Raw genomic sequence first — 6,000 nt, forward strand, 5'->3', positions numbered from 1 at the left:
CCTCTCCCTTGTGCAAGTCAGTAACACCCTTCCCAGTATTCAGCTTATAAACTCAATGTCAGAGCAGTGAATGCCTCACAACAGTGCCTCACCACCACGGACAGTGTAACAGTGCCTTTGCCCTCTTGAACCAGACTTAGACTCCTGTGTATTCAGTATCCTGTGCAATACTAGACCCATTAATGCCAGCCTATGTATCGATTGTTGTCTATGAAATTGTATCAGACTGTCTACTCGTTCCACATCAGTTGAATCTGTCGGTATACGTGTAAGGTTGTTGCCCTGTGTTTTTTATGCCCTGGCCCTCTCTTGTTTGTCTAAGCTACGGTCTAGAAAGAGAACCCAGCTGCACTCTAGGCGTTCTAGGGACGGGAAGCCACCCCTTAAACGCCTAGCATAACACTAGTGGACAGAGGTGGTTCTTGACCTGGGCATAGGCCTATACAGAAAGGACCAACAGGGTAATCCTTAAAATGGCAAAGAAACTACATGTACAATTGCCCAAATTCGACCCAGAACAGTAGCCTACAACGTCCACGCAGCAATAATCAAGATATTGCTAGATATCGGGTTTGAAGATGACAAGCAGAAAATAGCTGGCACATTGCCACTACTGGGCAAAGCCGCGGCCAACATGGCACTGAAAGTTGTCCCTGGGCTAACATGGGCGGACTTTATAAAACTGGTAATTCAAGCCATCACACCCTTACTAGGATGGGTAGTGGCACTATCCCAATTGGATAATTTAGCATATGACGGCAACCTGGACGATCACTCTGATCCAGGCCAGGCGACTCGTCACCGCCACTTACCCGGGAGCAAATGACGAAAATCGGGCAAAGCTTATGTTTAACACACTCATCAGGATCTTCCCCAGTTTCATCAAAGAACATTTTATCATGCATGACCCGACGGGAGACCTGGATAAAGATATCCAATTAACGAGACGTCTTCTAGCCATCCACTCCGCCCCTCAACACATCGGCACAATCAGTTTCCCACGATCATCATTGCAATTAACCCATGGGAATTTTCTGCGTGCACCCACGACTGCCCTATTCACGACATCCGTGAGCAGCTAAAAGCTGCCCGGCGCTGCAAAGTGACCCAAGGGCGGCTACAAGCCGCCCCACCATACGCCGATTGCCCCGAGCCAGAGGGAAATAAAACCCAACAAAAAGGCCCAGAAGGTGCCCCCACCTCCCCATACTGACGGAGGCCACCTCACATCCCCCCCCCCCAGTCTACGACAGGGGGAAACGTCATGTTTCATTTCACTCTTCTCCCACTATCTCTTCTCTTTACCCTCCCCTTTCTCTAACCTATTTCCTAAAACCATATCCTCCTGCTTACTGCCTCCCACCCAGCACACTTCACCACCACTCACTTTCCCTGCCAACACAGTTAACCCGTACACCTGCTCTGTGGCACCCTCCTCCCCCTCCCCCTCCCCCACCTCCTTTTCCTCGGTCACCTCCCCTACCCCAGCCTCAACCTCACCATCCCCACGGACCCCCTCACCCTCCCTGATTCCTAAGCTTCCCATCTCTCCTACTCCTCATCTCGCTCCCCCACCCACCACTTTCTCCGCTACCACCGCCTTCTGTCCTGTTCTCCCTCAACACAAGGCCTGCCTTCCCTGTAACAGGACCCCCAGAACCCATACCTTATCCTCCCCTAACCTACTTTCTCAAACCATCTCCTCCTGCTTACTGCCTCCCACCCAGCAAATTTCACCACCACTCACCTTCCCCACCAACACAACTAACCCTTACACCTGCTCTGTCACACTCTCCTCCCCCTCACCCACCTCCTTTTCCTCGGTCACCTCCCCTACCCCACCCTCAACCTCACCATCCCCACGGACCCCCAACTCATCCCCATTGATCTCACCGGATGCCTCACTGCCCGCCACACCCCGCACCTCAGCTCCCGCCATCCCACCACTGCCACCAATACAACCACCCGACCCGGGGGCCCCAAATTCACCCCCAGCTACTCCACCACGAGCACAGCCCCCTGCCGCCACCTACACCACCCCATCACCAAACGTCCGGATGACACCACAAGACTGCACTTCCCCCTTACCACCGGTTCCTTCACCATCCACACCTCACGCCACCTCACCTCGCCTCCGATGTTACACACCACCCGCCACACCCCGCACCTCAGCTTCTGCCACCCCACCACTGCCGCCAATACAACCACCCTGGCACAAGCCACCACGGTTCCAGCACCGCACTCCACCTGCCACCACCCCCTCACCCGCACCATACCCTCGCTTCGCACCCACAACCCACCCCACACCATGAGCACAGAACCTTGCCACCACCCAAGCCACCCCATCACCAAACACTGGGAAGGCGCTACAAGACCACACTCCCTCCTCACCACCCACACCTCACACCACCACACCCGCCACAAATCCTTTTGCCCAGCCAGCCTCACCACCACACCCGCCACAAATCCTTTCCCCCAGCCAGCCTCCCACCTCCTCACTTCCAGCTCCTTCACCCTCCACATCTCAAGCCACCACACTCGCCTACTCCCCACCGTCACAAATTGGTCTCCCCAGCCAGCCCTTACCCCCTCACCCCCAGCTCCTTCACCCCGCGCACCTAACATCACCTCACCCGCCACCTCACCATCACCACCCACCTCCAGCACCAGGGCACCCGCACACCCCCACACACCACCCCCTGCCGCCTCCACCCCCACGTCAACTCCCCCCGTCATTGCCTCACATTCCCCCACTGCCATCAGGCCCACACCTCAAACACCACCACCCAACACCGCCCACCCCACCCCAACACCGTACAGCCATGGCACCGCAAGGCTGCACTCCTACCTCACCACCCACGCCCATCTGGGAAACCACCACCACTCACTCTGGCCGCCTCTTACGCCTTCCCACCAGATACACCACTATCGACAGCGCATTACCCTGGTATTAAACCACCACCACAGCCTCAGTGTCCAGCATTCAGCTCGATCCTCTGCACAACTCAACACCTCCCAACATGAGACTACGCTGCGCCACATGGGCACCAACCCTTGGCAGGAAGCACCATATCTGAGGTCCTCGCCACCTCCTACAACTCCTCCTCACAGCCCACGAGCCCTCCACACTTTTCCTAATTTTCGACCAACAACTCAACGAAAATCAACACACCTCCAAACTGGACTACCCTCCTGCAACATCTTACACTGGCCCTCATCACCAGCACCTACTACCTGTAGTCACATGGTTGTGACTTTTTCTCCGATGATGGTGGTAAAATGCTGGCAGTGACAACACAAGCCACCACCACACCCCCAGGAGGAGGACACAGAGGGCTGGACGGCGCGCGGATTGCGCTCGGGCAACAGGGCCATAAGATCACCCAGGCCGTGCGCCCCTATTCCCCGAACTCGCCCGCCGCCACCACCTTAGTCAAAGTGCACTACCTTCCGGGCGAGCTGACCACCGACAGGATCGGGTTGGAACTAACCTAACAGTTCTGAGCAGCACTCCAGCCACGGCCTATAGCCAAGCACCTGAGACGGCTGATAGCCGCTCAGTTTTTAAAGAGACGGCCTATAGCCGCTCACAAAAAGAAGGGCCACGGTCTATAGCCGGGCACCAGAGACAGCCTATAGCCGCTCACAAAAAGAAGGGCCACGGTCTATAGCCGGGCACCAGAGACAGCCTATAGCCACTCACAAAAAAGGTCACGGCCTATAGCCAGACCATCAATTAGGAGACGGCCTATAGCCGCTCTACCTAGTGCTGCTCACACCCCCTACAAAACCAGTGACAACCTATAGCTGAACTGGGCAGAGACAGGTATGTCCCCTCTCCTTCTGTAGTTGCCTCGGAGGGCACGCCACCGGCACTGGCCTATAGCCGTGCCGGTAGGGAGGAGACGGCCTGTCACCGTGCCCGTAGGGAGGGGACAACCTGTAGCAGCTCCTCTCCTGCATGGCGCCCTCCTTGCAGGACCTCGGTGACGGCTGATAGTTGCACTGGCAGACAGGCGAAGGCCTATAGCCACACCTTGCCTGAGTGCCTGTTAGGCAGTCGGGCCCCAGCGATGGCCAACAGCCACACCGACAGCGAAGGGACAGCCTGTAGCCGCCCTCCATCTATTGCCCATGGGAACCTAGCAACGGCCGATAGCCACACTGGGGAGAGTCAGCAAAGTCTCTCGCCCCCTGTGACTCCACAATGAAACAGTGAGCTGTGCTAAGTCCTGCCCTCTGGCAGGAGCCCAGGTTACCCGCCTGTCCACCCAGACCGAGGCAACCTCCGGGAGGAGGACCACCACTCAGAGGATTGGTGGAGTGGCCCCGTACTGTCCCCACGGTTGTTCTCCCTCTGTCCGGAGGAAAAGGACGCCTACCTGACGGACTCCAGCCTGGAGCGACACCGCAGCCCAGTCCTGACAGCGGTGCCCCCAGCAGAAGACCATAGCCGGAGCCCCTCCGAGGACATCCCCTGGACCCCCGGGCAGGCCCACTCCCCACTCCAACAAAGGCGACGCCCGTCCCCACCAGGTGCTTGAGTGAGCGCCTTCAATGCCTGTTCAGCCCCAGTCCCAAGGGCCATACACCAGTACCTAGCCCCGACAGTGAGGGGCCTTTCGCCACCCACAGCCCAAGCCCTAACAGAGAGACGACGCCCCTGAGAGTATTCTCATGGCCGCAGGACGAAGGGACTCCCACAGGGCCTCCGCCCACCCTGGGCCAAGAGTTGTGAGCCCTGAACTTTCCCTTCCCCCAGTGAAACCAAGTGTGCACGAAAAGACAGTGAACTTTCAATGAACAGTGACATCAGCACTAAGAGTGTAAAAGTGAGTTTACAGTAAATACAGTGAGGCCAGAAAAGACCGAGACAAGTGAATAAAGAACAGGCGCCCTAGTGAATCCCAGTGTGCAGTGGGGCCAAGTAAGACTCTAGAGCACAGAAACATAGACAGTGAATGTTCCCAGCGGTGATATTAACCTTGCCCCCTTGTAACGACACTTGTAACTGTTCCCCTCCCTTGTGCAAGTCAGTAACACCCTCCCCAGTATTCAGCTTATAAACTCAGTCTCAGAGCAGTGAACGTCATGACAGTGCCTCACCACCATGAACAGTGTAATAGTGCCTTTGCCCTCTTGAACCAGACTTACGCCCGTAGTCTTGAAACTGAGGGCAGGGGTTACCTTTCCCAAACCCTGCTCGAGGTGGAAGCTCACACCTTCAACGTAAGAGGTGATCTTGAAAGCAGGAGAGCGCACACCTTCGTATGGGTAGGCGCGGCAAAGAGTTGGTAACACTGATTAGTTTTAAAATTCAAAATCTTAAAATGAAAACAATACATATGACAGTTTCTAAGTTTCAATCACAGTACAATCTATTGATGTTTGCAATCCTTACCTCTTCTGTTATTAAAGACCGGCAATTGTTCTCAAATACTCTGGATAAGAGTATGCATACAGGATTTTGAGGAACTGTACTGCAGGATCATTCAGTGTCAGACATAGCTTCAAAAAGGTTCATGCGGTCAGTAATAACCCTATGAATACACCTTTGCTGGTAATGCCAATTTAGACTACATTTCTGCCCCAAATGCTTGTTTTTGCCATTCTTTCCACCCAGAACCCTGAAATCCCACCCCTAAGAAAGGAGGGGGGGGGAGTACTAATTTGAAAACCAATCACGAACACCGAAAAAATAAAAGCCAAATTCGTTCAGATCACACCAAAATATACCAGAAAAATATATAGCCAAGCCAAAACAAAATAATGCAGACTTGCAAAAGCTCACTGAACGCAAACATGAGACTTCGTAATTCAGACTAACTGACTGTACACCACTCGTCTGTTTGGGTAGTACTGCGCCATTCTTTACTGTAGGAATTAGTTCACATACTAATCAGACTAATTTTAAAAGTATCATGCACCATATCTGGTAAACAGCTTAGTAGAAATACTGAGAAATAAAATGGAAGTGGATACAGTATCTCATCTTTGTTT

The sequence above is a fragment of the Coenobita brevimanus genome, chromosome 76 (assembly GCF_032717465.1).
Source record: "Coenobita brevimanus isolate Jiangsu-jjx chromosome 76, ASM3271746v2, whole genome shotgun sequence".
In the NCBI taxonomy this organism is placed as follows: Eukaryota; Metazoa; Arthropoda; class Malacostraca; order Decapoda; family Coenobitidae; genus Coenobita; species Coenobita brevimanus.